Source organism: Marmota monax, unplaced genomic scaffold, assembly GCF_021218885.2.
Source record: "Marmota monax isolate L192 unplaced genomic scaffold, Marmota_monax_Labrador192_F-V1.1 WCK01_AAM20220418_F8-fsc00025, whole genome shotgun sequence".
NCBI lineage: Eukaryota > Metazoa > Chordata > Mammalia > Rodentia > Sciuridae > Marmota > Marmota monax.
In genome coordinates this window covers 18,885,184-18,900,368 of record NW_026691950.1, presented here as the reverse complement: position 1 = coordinate 18,900,368, position 15,185 = coordinate 18,885,184, and the positions used below count along the sequence as shown (strand labels likewise).

The 15,185-nt window shown below is 32.4% G+C and overlaps 1 non-coding gene across 1 annotated transcript; it reads right to left on the bottom strand.

Moving 5' to 3' along the window:
• Positions 1–392: 392 nt before the first annotated feature.
• Positions 393–465, bottom strand: Trnav-cac (transfer RNA valine (anticodon CAC)). Its single transcript has one exon. It is a non-coding gene; the product is annotated as a tRNA-Val (tRNA).
• Between the last annotated feature and the right edge of the window lie 14,720 nt (positions 466–15,185).

Here is a 15,185-nt window from a genome sequence, read left to right as displayed (position 1 = left end):
AAAATGTTTATTTTACCAGGAAGAACTAATTTGTTTTCAACATGAGCAGTTCATTTTTTGGCATCTTTAACCATTACATAACCTAAACTAAGGCTATAGAGTATTTACTACTCCAAAAAATAGATGTGAGTTCTAAAACAATAATTACAACAAAGGAAATTTTCTGGTCTACCACACTAATGTGCCTGTCCAAAAAGGAATATCCTTAGAAATATTGGTGATTGTATAACAAGGATTCATAAAGCTACATTAAGTGCCCATGTTCTTTTTTTTTTTTTTTTTAATTTTGGTACTGGGGATTGGGATGTTTTACCTTTGAGCTACATCCCCAATCCTTTTTTTTTTTTTTTTTAGACATAGTCTCACTAAATTGGTGAGAGTCTCATTAATTTTGGTGGTGCTAGGGATTGAACCCAGGACCTTGTGCATGTGAGGCAAACACTCTACCAACTGAGCTATATCCCCAGCCCCAAGTGCCTATGTTCTGAAGTTACTAAAAGTAATTTATGTTCTTACACAAGTACTTCAGCTTGTTTCAATTCTGAAGAAGGTAAAGGGTCCAATATGAAAAAGATGAGCATATTATCCTCATTTCTCAATGAAAATTCTGCAACATTTGGAAATGTATGTAGAGATTTTGTTCCAGTGGGAAACATCAGTAACCTGTCATGGGCTTGTTATACTTGTTCATTATTTTATTCATTAAAGGTTGAGTGCATAATATATGACAGTTGCAGGGATTAACCCTGAAGATAAATTCTGCTACCTAACACCAAGTTTAGTGGAGAAGATAAGTGCAGGCGTCACAAATGTGTGCAGATTGCTTGAAAGGGAAGAAAGGGTAGCTATTCCAAAACTGGCTTGATTAAGAATGGTTTCCCAAAAGGAATGACTGTTAGGCTGAATTTCAGGGGATGAATAAAGATTATTTAGACTCAGAAAGGAGAAAAATTTAAAAAGCATTCCCGAAATAAGAGACAGTAAATGCTAGTAAAGCAAGCAGCTTATGTCTGGGAGAAAGCAAACTTATTTGGGGCTTTAGAATTATAAAATGCAAAGTACCACATGACCAGATGTGTACCTGAGGAAAAAAAGCAGACAGTATGTGATGTCAACCATTGAATATTATGTACAGTGCCCTGTAAAGTGGTAGTCAAAACATTGGAAAGACACTTGGTCACTCTGTATAGTGTGAATTTGAGTGAGGGAAAGAGAAACCAGAAAGACTGCTGAAATGGAAAAAACAAAATAATGCCACATATGACCTTTCCCTGCATTCTTTCCTGTTGCTTCTCCCAATGGCTCCATTGCAGCCACACTGGTCTCTATGGCTTTTCCTGAACACAGCCATGTTTCTTCATCCTGAAATGCTTTTCTTTTGGTTATTCCCAAGGCATTCTCCTGAACATCATTTAGGGTACTGTCCAAATTTCACCTACCATACAGCCTATAAAATAGCCTCTCCCTGTCTATCCTCGTATTCCACATCATTCTTCATCCCTTTAGTAACTGGATTTTTCGAATAGCTTTTATCACTGCCAGATATTATCTATATTATTTTATTGTCTGTGTTCACCTACTAGAATGTAATTTCAATGAAATAAGGAACCATTGTTTGATTCATCACCCTATCTCTAAAATCTGGAATAGTGTGTGATATGTAAATGTCATTCAATGACTATTACTGAATCAATGAATGATAATGATAATAAGAATAACTGAAATTATCTACTAAGAACTTACTGTGTGTCAGATGCTGGCCTATGTTCTTCATATATATGATGCTAATTAATCATAACCTGAGATGTTATTATTTCTACAACTATTCCCATTAATAAACACACCCATGATTTTGAAAAGTGTTTACTTATTTATGTATTTTGGTACTGAAGAGTGAACTCAGGAGCACTTTGAACTGAGCTATATCCCCCGCCCTTTCTATAGTTTACTTTTAGACAGAATCTCACTAAGTTGTTGAGGCCTGCCTTAAAAATGTGATCCTCCTGTCTCAGCATCTTGAGTAGCTAGGATTAGAGGTGAGCACCACTGAACCAAGATTAAAGTCTTAAGAAAGTGTTTACAATGAAAGATTAGAAGAAATAGACTTTAAAAATTTATGGAGATAAATTTGGCAAGATTTAGTGAGTGTGAGAAAAGTTAAGGTTAATAACCAAGTTTCCCATTTGGGGACCTTCTTGCCATCATTTCAGAGTCATAAGGTCAGAAGGAGAAGACACTTTAAGTAACAAATGTTATAGTCAATATTGGCACATGTAGAAAAAGCAGCTTACTATTAAAAAACACCAACTTTAACCATCTGTTTACTTTTATTCTATTGTTGAAATTTATTTTTATTTTAATTATGAAATTAATAATTGTTGCAAAAATATTTCCAGTTAGAGTAGAAACAATTGCTATAGACAAATAGGGATTGTAATAAGCTTTAGTTAAAGATATATTATCAGGACTTGTTTATACTTCTAAAGCGAAAGCAGGTTTTTCAATTAGAGAATAAAAGGGGGGGAAATTCAAGTCAGCATAAAAAATTAAATTTTCTCAAGTCCACATGCTTCTATTTTTGGGTCAGTTTCATTGATTTTGTTTTCATTGTAGAGTGTTAGAAATCCCTTATTTCTAGTAAAGTAATATTAATGTTTTTTTTTCCTGAGTTGATTATTTTTTCTAATTAAGGATATTGAGTTATTGTGACTTTGTGTAATTTTCTCTTTTTATTTTTTGCCTAAATTTAAAAGAAAATAAAACAGCATAGGCTGGTAAATTTCAAAATGGTCCTATTCCATAAAATGGTGCCTTTGTATGCATTTAATATGTTATTTCACCTTAAAGCATACACTTATGACATGAAAGCTAGCCATAGGACAAGTTACTATATGAATTCAAATTATCACTTCATCTACAAGAAAACTTTTAACATAGGTCATCTGGTAGCTAAAGATTTTTGGAATTCCTGTTAGTTTTACAGCAACTATTTCCAAATTTTCTGCCATTATTCTCAGAATTAACAAAGAAACACATCAAATGCACGATTCTCTTGTCGAGCATATTGGCCGATACCTGTATCTAGTGATATGCTAGAATTCTTCCCAGTTCCACATTTGTAGATTGAAATCAGTTTGAATAGGAGTATTTGCCCCAAGGAAATTAGCAAATATAAAGCAGATTTGTGGTAACATGTGTGTATACACTCGTCTCTGTGTTTCTTTTTTCCTAAAGAACTGGTTGTTAAATATTTACTACCTTATAGTAAATATACCTTATAGTAAATAGCTTATTGCACTACTGATCGTTCAAAGACTCCAGCACAAATATTTGCAAGTTAAAGTAGAAGATATAGTGTGATATTAGTAAAAAAGAAAAAAAAAGCTTTCCAATGTCTCACAAAATTGTACACATGTAATAGCAGATTTATTGAGGTGTCGAATCAGTAAAAAGCAGTGGCACTTAGCTAAACTAAAATACACAAGCAAGTTTAAAGGACTCGCATATAATGTTCTCTCAACTGATGACTTTATAGAAACAATTTCATTCAACAAAAGTGCAAGTTGTGTGCAGGCATGCTTTTTCTATCTGGGGACCGCTAGTCAATGCAGCTCTGTAATTTATGTCTTAATACTGGAAGTAAGTTTCCTCTTTTTCCCCAGAGTCTCTTTTATTTCAAAATCATTTCCAGATATCTCTGCATAAAATTATCATCAATGACCAAAAACCATTCAATGATTTAAAAGGCCTACACAAGCTTCTATTATTTAAATTAAAAAATCTCATCATTAAAGTAAAGGACACATACCAATAGGATTTATTAAGTGTGCCAGTGTTTAAAGCATCATGTTAAATGTTGTATTGCATGTCATCACACTGAATCTTCACATTAAAATGAAGTCTATTACCATCTTTAATTTCACATATGAAAACAATGGCTTAGAGCAACTGTATTGCACAGAGGACTATACATTTATAAAAGTCTTGGATTATGACTGGAATTAAGTCTAAGACCCCAGAACTCCTTCTCTGGTCTGTTTGCCTAATCTGCTCTAACATTCTCTTTGAAAAGTAACTTGAAAGAAATGTAAAAAATAAATACATAAATAAATCCATTTGAAAAATATTATTATTATAATGACAATTTCCTTCACATGTCCCCAAAATTGATCTCAAAAGTTTAACATTCCAACAGAATCTTTAGATCCTACCTGAGGGCAGTTAATCATTCCTGTACATAAAGTATAAAATTGAGTACATACTTAGAACATATATTTTAGAGGTCAAAATAAAAATTGATTCTGTTTATTAATAGAAAGAGCACTGGTTTTAAGGTTATATCTTAATGAAGTTTCTTGTTCTATCAATAAGGTGGGCTTTGTGATTATGGGAAAAGTAGGCTCACCAGTCCCCGTGTGTACCACAGGAATGAGAGTTAGATGAAATTTCATAACAGCCTCTGGAACAGACTTGGGTCAGACATAAGGGTCAATAACAGGTTAATATTATTGTTCTTCCTGAAAGATGAGTCAGAATGATACAAAAATAGAAATATCACCACGCACATACACGCACACACACACAAACTTTCTTTATGAGAATAAAAGAAATTTTCAAAAATACCATGTGGCCAAATAATCTTTTTCCTAGAAGGACTATCTTTTGAGTAATATCTTTTCAAAAAGCAACTTGCAATTGAAACAATAATAACGCTTCTAATCATAGATTTGACTTCAATAATCTTTCACTAATTTTGTTTTGTTTTCTGATTAAACTATAAATGGAAGCTCATGACATAAAAAAAAAATCAGGGGATAAGAAAGAAAGAACTGGCTAGTTATACATTACTCTAAAATTGCTACAATTTCCCTGGAAAATTATGACAAAAATGAGAATAATTCTGCTAATTCAAACCATAATCAATTATTTTAAAGTCTGTATAATGTACCAACATTAAGGATTATGTGAACATTAAGGACATTATTTTCAAAATTAGTAAGGAATAAAGATTGAGGCAGGCCTTGTATTTGTCAAGTAAAAGATTCAGAACATTCTCTTTCTATGTTAACAAATAAAGTTTAATTTTTTTGACCAATAGTTAAGTGTAAAAGTGGTAAATTATAAATCTTGTGGGACAAGAAAAGAAGTTATTATTATAATGACAATTTCCTTCACATGTCCCCAAAATTGATCTCAAAGGTTTAACATTCTGACAGATTCTTTTGGTCCTACCCGAGGGAGGTTAATCATTCCTGTTGGAGAGCAGCACTGTTGCTGCCCCACTGCGGGCACTTGTTGAGTCATGTCAGCATCTGCAAGCATCACGAGCTTTGCTTGTTGGTTCCCTTTTCACACTGAATCAATGAACTGAGGGTGAAAGCAAAGCGACTCTTGATAATTGGCAAGATATATTCAAGACTCGGAAACCTACTTCCTGGATTAAAACATCCATCAATGTCTCAATCACCCTCCCCATCTGTCTCTCCTTCATTTATAATACAACTTGAAAACATGAGGATCTGAGAAGAAAAAACTTTCTGACTCTTCAAGATTTAGAAGCTAAACAATGTAGTTCAAAGAACAATATTTTAGTTTCTTTTTCTCTCGTCACTGAAATCATTTTAAGTGAATGAGAATTGTGATAATGAAATATTCACTCCACATAATTTTAGTTTACTGTTTAATATCATGTATTTTATATAGAAGACATAATAAGGGACTCATAAAAATGTTTGGATTTTTTTCTATGGATACAAATCAGAAGCAAAACAATATAATTTTATGAATCTTGAAGATTACAGGAGACATTCACAACTGTGCTGTATCATCATAATAACCACATGTGTGCGCGCGTGCACACACACACACACACACACAAAACTTTCTTTATGAGAATAAAAGAAATTTTCAAAAGTGTCATGTGGCCAAATGATCATTTTCCTAGAAGGACTATCTTTGAGTAATATCTTTTCAAACAAATTTATTCTCATTTATGTTACTGTATTTATAGAGAAAGTAAAATGCATTTCAGTATTCTCAACTTGTTTTGTTGTGCATTTTTTCTCTTGACCTTTACCATGCACAAAGTATTTTTATAAATGCCATTGCTATGATCATCACAACCATTTAGGAGGAGGCAGGTTCTGGATGATTCTTCCCACTCTACAGATAATGAATTTGTGTTTTAGACAGTCACATGGCTATGTAGGGGATAGATAACTCAATACTTTTGATTCACATATTACTGAGGATATTGCTTTATTCAATGATCAGTTAAGCTACAGTGACCTTTGAAAATGTTTATAATGTCAAAAAATGACAAAATATTTAAAGAATAAGACAATTTAACATTTCAAAACAAGAATGTGTCAGGCACTGAGTGAAGATTCACATAGTCAATATTTTTAGGGTCAAAAATGATATAACTGATATTTTTAAAAATAATCACAACAAAACCTACTAAAGAAAATACAACTACATGGGACATTTTTCATCGTGGCTAGACTTGAGATCCTAGAACATGAGAGAGCTTAAAACATGATTTCTGAAATGCCAATTCAATGATTTCATTTTTTTCTAGATGATAGAAAACAAATGAATAAATGTAAGAGGAGATAAACATAATAAGAATTGCCTTTTGAAAATTCATATTGGTAGTAATATTGAGAATAGATAGGAGGGACAGGAGACAGCAGGGAAGTTCGGCTTTTAAAATCTAAAGGACATGAAAGGGAGACGAAATAGATAACAAAAACAAAAAATGGAAATAAGATTTACTTAATGAGAGTCAATTAAATATTAAAATTTTGCAATGATTTTCCAAAATTCTACAGAAAAAAAATGTTCCTTTCAACAAAACAGGTATATATGATAAACTGAAAGCCTTCTGGGAATATATTAGAGCAAGGGTGTTTCATGTTATCTGGTCACTCTTGAGTTCGAAAGGCTTTGGGACATGGAATCACAATCCCCAATGAAAAGCTAAATAAAAAGCAAAAGAATCACTAAGAGACTGACTTTAACAGAAGTAACTACACACTTTTAAATCTAATAATCAGTTCCTAGATGTTTTCTCAGGACTTTTTGTTAAAGAAAAAGGAAAGAAGTTCATTAAGTACTTTCAGCCAGATTCCTCAAGTGAAAAAGCTACTGTTATCTTTTAAATTCACTTTTTTTTCCCATCAAAGTCTATCATTTAAAATACTAAATCCATTAGAGTAGAGAGGAGTCAGTGCTTTAGGACAGTTTTTCTAAGAATGTATTTGTTAAAAGACAGATTTAGACACGTGGAAAAATATGAATTAATATTTTACTACTTTCCTTAATAGAATTAGTGAGGACTAATGGGTGACAAATGAGGGATGGTTTTTCCTTTATCATAAAAGATTTAAATTTGCAACATTTGATTCTTAGAGAACAGAAAGGTAAAGGGTCCATTTATCATTATCACTAAGAAACCAAGTAAAAAAAATTGAAAAGCTATCAGTTACTGGATTTTTCATGAAACCAATTAAGACAGAGCAAATTTTCTCTGCATTTCCTCTACTCCGCTCCAGAACCTCAAAAGACCCAATTTATCTTAGATGTATCTCTGTTGGTATATATAAGGAAGTCCATGAGATTGAAATTATTTGTTGCCTAGAAAAACACTATACAAAACTTTATTTAACTTATATAGTAAAAAATAATTATCTCAAAGAGAGAAGTAAGGTTGCTTTACAATAGGTAACAGGTTATAATAATTTTTAATTTAAAGTGTGCTATTAACTTTCCATTGTATTAGCCATAAGCTAGCTTTATATTTCCATTAAAATACAAATACAAAGTAGAATTAAAGCATAATCATGTAAAGCAGACTATTACATATTACACAGAAAAATAAGAGAATCACACCCTCTGGGACAGGAGTCCTCTGTGTTTCTCCTTTGCTATCAAAATAATAAAACTTATTTTTCCTTTTTTTCAAAACCTTGTCTTTGTTATTAGAGGGACATCAGTGATGAGGACCAAGCTCTTGTTAACACTCCCTTAAAAATAACTGTGAGATGGTCAATCTGACTTGTATTTTTTTATTTCTGTTTTCCTCAAGCCCTATAGAACCAACTGCTTACAAGGTGTGGTAGCAACGGCCTATAATGCCAAATATTTGGGATACTGAGACATGAGGATGGCCAATTCAAGGTCATCCTAAAGGATGTAACAAGACTCTGTCTCATCTCAAAATTATATAAAAAGGGACGGAAATGTAGCCCAGTGATAGAGAACATGCTTAGAATATATGAGGCCCTGGGCTCAATCCCTAATATCACATGCTTGACTTTCGAGAACACTAAATTTGTTTTATGAAAAGAAGTATTGTTTTATTCTAGAACAAATAATAAAGACAAATTGGGGGGTGGGGATATGGCTTAGTGGTAAAGTTTCTACTTCACATGCAACAAGACTCCAGGTTCAATTCCCAGCACCAACAAAATGAAATAAAACTAATTTGGGGGGAATCCTTGATTCTAGGAGTTAAATACTAGCCTATTGAACCCATCAAGACCTTGTCTCAAAAGAGTAACAAAAATAGAGCAAATTAAGAGCTTTAGTTGGACATGACGGTACACACCTCTAATCCCAGTGACTCAGGAGGCGGAGGCAGGAGAATTGCCAGTTTAAGGCCAGTCTCAAACCTAGCAAGTCCCTAAGTAACTCAGCAAGACCCTGTCTCAAAATAAAAAATAAAAATGGTCTGGGGATATGGTTCAGTGGTCAGGCGCTCTTGGGTTCAATCCCTGATATAATAATAATAATAATAGTAATAATAATAATAATAATAATAATAATAATAATTTAAAGGAGAGGAGTGTCCTGAATGGAACTTAATAGTTCAACACGTTATAAAGATGACTAGAAAATATACAAATTGGAAAATCCTCACTTATTTTTTTTATAACTATACCAAATTACAAAAGAACACAGTAACTGGTTTCAAATTTAGTATCATAATAACTAATATAATCAAAAGTATTAATAAAGTTCTCTTTCTTACAAAGCTAAAATACGGGAGACCAGAATTTAAGCTTTTGTTTCAATGTAATATATAATTTTAATTTATATAGATGAAGAAGAAATAAAAAACAGAAATCTGAACTCAAGCTATCCAGAAAGACTTGAATAAAATTACATTGACTAGTTTCTCATTAATGAATTTAAAGATTATCAGAGAATTGAAATTTCCCTGTAAAAATATATGAGCAATAGTTACAAAACAAGCTACATTTGTGGGATTTTGCATAACAAAAAGTTTGCATCATATAAAGAGTAATTTTTTTAAATAAACACATATATACATTGTAGGATTTATTAGAATCCTAACCCTATCACTTAGTAGTTATGACTCATTTAACTTCCTTTCTTTTCCTTAAGACTAATTTTGTCACTGTAAATAGGAATAATACCTGCCCTGAAGGGTATTTGTTAGATTCGAAACTAGAAAGAGATAGTATGAAGCAAAGTTGTCAATACTTAAATTCCAAAACAAATTGAAAATGGAAGAGATTCACATGAGAGTCCTGATCTGTATTATCAATGCATTTTTCATCATATACTTTACAGATGTCAAGTTTCATGATTCTATGTTATCCCCTTTCCTTTCTAGATTATTCCCATATTAATCTACATGACCAACTTAATCCCATATTGCAAGTCTTTGCTCAAAATTAGCTTTTCAGTACATAAATTAAATTCTCAAGTTTGGCTACACATTCCTGCTTTATTGCCCATAATCCGTCTTACATGTGGAATTTTTTTTTCATAGCATTTGTCTCCACTTAACATACAATATGTTTTACTTATTTATTATATGTATTTTGATCTTCAATTTCTTTCTAGCCTATGGACGCCAAATAGTCCAATTTATTTTGCTGTTTTGTTTTGCTCACTGATGTATCTCATTTAGAATGGTTTCTGATAAATGTTATAAATATGAAATATTTACTTTTGAATGAGCATTATTAATTCAGTAATTCTTGCTTCAAAACTAAAGAAGTAAAAGAAAAAAAAATTGATGGGAATGTTACATAAATGAGACGTTTCCAAAATGATAAAATCTCCCAAAGAATAAAATACACATACTAATCTAATCTAGAATTGTTACCTAGCTCGCAGTAGAATTAACAATAGCTACTTATGCAACATCACTTGGTATTTCCAGACATTTTCCCTTACTGAATAGCTTTTTGAAGCTTCTTTTCTTCTTTATATTTGGAGATTCTTTTATTTAATGTCAATCTCTTATTCATATAGTTGTTCAGAGTACTTTTTTGTTCAATAAAATATTAAAAGTATTTTCATGACAAGAACTGTGTGTTTGAGAGCAAAAGACATAAAGTTATAAAATGCTTTAGATATTCAAACTCAGAAATTCATATTCATCTTTCTTTCCAACTAATGTATGAGATGTAAGACCAGTACTCTCTTTGGAATTGATGGAATTTACTTTTTTTTTTTTCACAGTGCTGTATCTCAGCCATGCATTTCCCTTACTTTAGAAGATAGCACATTGGGATGTGCTTGGCATTTATATAACACAGGGGAAGAGGAACACTTCAAATTGGTGGAGCCATTTACATTTAGAACTTCTCACCAAATAGCACATTTAGGATGGCTATATTTCTCCTTATACCTAATCCCTTTCAAACTGGTTCATTGTGTGTGTGTGTGTATGTGTGTGTTTGGCCTGGAGGAAAGATTAGCTTCAGCTAAGCCATGGACATATTTCTTAGAGAAACAAATGTTTTATAGAAGTCCCAGGCTGGCAGATTCTGAATCTCTTTATTCTCTGAAATCTGACAGAATTCAAGTTCAAAGAAATGTGAATATAGGCACAGTTTGTTTTATTGAGAATAACTTAGAACTTGATCTGTGTCAGGCTTATCCATAATAACTATGAACAATGAAATCTGAAATTACTAGGCAAATATTTCACTTTCATGAGTTCAGTTAAATGTACCTAACAAGTTTATAGATAAATGCATTTTATTTGTAATAAAGTACGATTTATTTAAAAGCAAGCATACTCTCTGTTCCCAGAGAAAGAAAACATGAAAAGAAATTGCCCTAGCCCTGAAGAAACCTACTAGCTTTTTTTCAAATCAAAGAAAAATTGGGGTTATAGGAGATACAAAGAAGGGATAGTGAGACTAACGCTGATTATTGAGATGAATAAAGGCTTTATAAAGGAAGTTTCATTTGACACATCATTGAAGTATCTTTGTGGTTTCACTGAATTTGGTAAAGGATTCTAGCTTCATTAAATAACATGAAAAATGCACACATTATGTTGTGAATATTCATATACGTCTAAATATCTGTGTAGGAACATAATACCCAATGTGATAATATTAAGAGGAGGGACTTTTAGGAAGTGATTAGTTCAAGTGGGCTTCTCAGTCAGGGATGGGTTTAGTGCTTTGATGGAAGAGGCTGCAGGGTGCTCCTTGCCCCTTTGGCCATATGAGGACACTGAAGGTGCCATCTCATGAGGTCAGAACAAGGCTCACCACACATAGAATCTGCTGCTGCCTTGATTTTAGACTTTCTGACCTTCAAAAGTTAAGCAATAAATTTTTGTTGTCTCTAAATAACCCAGTAAAAGAAAAATTTGTGTTTATATTTTTTGGTATAGTAGTCTGAGCAAATTAAAACATAATATAAATATAAAATTACACAGATTATTATAGCACTAGAAAGGTAGCCATTATGAGTGTCATGAGATATCTGGGCAAGAAAAAGTTGGTCAAAGAGAGCTGAGGAGTTATTTAAGGACATTTATTTTTAGAAATTTAAGAAGACATATTTTACTGTGAGATTATTATGAAATTTTGAAAGTATTAGAGCAGTGTCATTATTTTAAAAGAGTTGTTATAGTTTTTAAGTTTTATTCATGCATTTTAATTATATATAATAGTGGGATTCATTGTGACACATTCATACATGCACATAACATAATTGAATCCATTTCATTTTCCAGTATTTCCCCTTTCCATTGTCTCCTCCTTCTCCTGACCCCCTTCCTGTACTCTACTGGTGTCCCTTGTGTTTATTTTTTAATTGATGTATAATTATACATAAAAATGGGATTCACTGGGATATATTCCTAGATGCACATACCATAATTTGGTCCATTTCATTCCTCAGTATTTCTCCTTTCTGTAACCTCCTGCTTCCCCACTGATCCTTATCATTTAGTGTACTGTTCTCTTTTCTATTTCTCTAAGCTCCTCCTTTTGTGATTGACTTTTTAATTTTAGTGCATTGTAATTATACATAATAAGCTTCATTTTGACATATTTATAAATGCATATATTATATTTTTTCCACTTCAATCCCTAATTCTTTTTCCTTCTTTTCCCTGTTCCCTCCCTGATCCCCTTCCTCTACTCTATTGGTCTTCCTTCTATTTATTTTATTTGTTTTTTAACTTGGTACATTGTAGTTATATATAAAATCAGAAGGCATCATTCTGATATATTCATACATGTACATGGCAACATTTGATCAATTCATTCCCCAGGATTCCCCCTTAGCTTCCCATCATCTATCATCCTTGGACTTTAGTGTTCTCCCTTCTGTTTCCGTGAGATCACTTTTATTATTTCTATTACCTCCTTGGCTTCCACATTTGAAAGAAAATATTCAACCAAGAATCAATTAAGAGGAATAACATTAAGTTAACAACATTCTACACAGAAAGAAAACAAGAACATGAAGAGAGAGAGCCTACAGAATGGGAGAAAAAGATTTGCCAGCTATACTTCTGACGGGATTAATAAATGGAAAATCTAAAGAATGCAAAAAAAATCAACATCAAGAAAACCAATAACCCACTCAATATATGTGGGAAAGATCTTAAAAGACATTCCTCAAAAAAATAAATACAGTAGCCAAAAATACATGGAAAATAATGTTCAATATCCTCAGCAATCAGGATGTTGCAAATCAAAATTATAATGTCATCTCACTCCAGTCAGAATGGTGGCAATCAAGAATGCAAATATCAGCAACTACTGGCAAGGATTTGGGGGGAAAGGTGCACTTATACTTTTTTGGTGAGACTGAAAATTAATGTAACCACTTTGGAAAGCTGTATAGGGATTCCATCAAAAATTGGGAATGGAACCACTATATGGCGCAGCTATTGCACTCCCTGGTATTTATCTAAAAATTCTAAAATAGTGTAGTGATACATGTATAACAATGTTTATAGCAGCACAATCCGTGATAAGCAAATTATGGAACCAGTCGTTGGTAGATGAATAGATTAAGAAAATGTGGTGTGTGTATATACACACAATGGAATTCTTACCCAGACTTAAAGTAAGAATGAAATTATATCATTTACTGGTAAATAAACAGAACATCAGACTGAGTAAAATAAACCGGAGTTCAAAAGTCCAGGATGAGATCTCTTTTTTATTCTTTTTTTTTTTTTTTTAATTTCAAGCTTCCACATACAAGAGAAAACATTCTACCCTTGGCTTCCTTGACTTTCTAATTATCTCACTTACCATTATGCTCCAGTTCATATCCATTTACCAGTAAATGACAAAATTTCATTGATCTTTATTGCTAAGTAAATATCCATTGTGTATATATAGCACATTTTCTTTATCCATTCATCTGCTGAACGCCCAGGCTGGTTCTATAACTTGTCTATTGTGAATTGTGCAGCTATAAATATTGGTATGCATGTGTTGCTATAGTATGCTGATTTTAGTTCTTTTGGATAAATACCAAGGAGTAAAATTAGTCATTACAGACAAAAGTATAATGATTAGAGACTGGATTATCAATTAAAACTTTAAATGAATAACATAATTGCATTATTACTTACACTAGGGTGGTAACAGCAGTGCTGATGTGACAGTTTTTTTTTTTATTATTGACATCCTTATTTACAATTTAATCATTAAATTATAATCCTTAACAAATATCCTTTTAGAACATAGATTTGTCCCTGCAGTTGTCCTGAAGGTATTGAGTCTTTCATCTCAGGAAATTCGAGACAGAATTTGGTTACACAAGGCAGTGGCATTGCATCATTAACCTAATGCTGAAAAAGAGTAAAGCACTCAAAGTAAGGTTTGGTAAAGGTCTATGCAAATAGACTGAGAAAGCAGAAATTTTTGACTGGATGCACAGTAATCTTTAAAACAGTGTCATGCTTTAGATATTAGGTGTCCCCCAAAAGCTCACGTGTCAGACAATGCAAAATGGCTTAGAAGTAAAATGATTTGTTTGTAAGGAGTTAATCCAGTCAGTGAATTTATCTTGATGGATTAACTGAGTGAAAACTAAAGGCAGTAGGGTGTGGCTGAAAGGCGGGTCATTGGAAGCCTGTTTTTAGGGTATATATTTGGTGAGCTGAGATCATTCTCTCTTTGCTTCCTGATCATCATGTGAGCTGTTTCCCTCCTGCTGCACTTTTCCACCATGGTGTTCAGCCTCACCTCGCGCCCTGAGGAATGAAGCCTTGCATCTGTGGACTGAGATCTATGAAACCATGAGCCCCCAAAAAACTTCTTCTCTAAATTTGTTCTTTGCAGTCTTTTAGTCAGAGCAGCAAAAGAAAGTTTACTAAAACAGACAGTTTATGCATTTCAAGTATAAAATTTGGCTTTATAAAAAAGGGCAAAAAGTCATACTTTGTATATCAGAATTAAAATGATGTGAACTCTTAGGAATAAATCAAAGCATAATCTCCCTAGAGGAAAATAAAAGTTTTGCTTAAAGAAATTAAATAAAAATTTTAAAAGCCTATAAAAGAGAGGTATTTGAATAAAAAAACAAACAGTATTAATGCATAGGTCTCAGGAGTAAAAAATACAAATACTCCAGAAATATGAAATTGATTTATAGATTTAATGTAATTCAAATAAAAATAACCACTTTTTTGTGAAGCCCTGAAAGCTTATTTGAAAATTTAAGGAACGATCTCTGCAAAAACTAAAAATTAAAAAAAAATTAAATTGCAGAACCAATACTATTAGACTCTCTACTTAATACAAAGTTACATAATAATGTGGATGATATGGCTGACAAAAACATGGCCTCCCAGAGATCTCCTTCCTTTGCCAGAGACACAGAAACATAAATTTATGTGACAACTTTGATCTTGCAGATGTAATTAAGATTAGAAA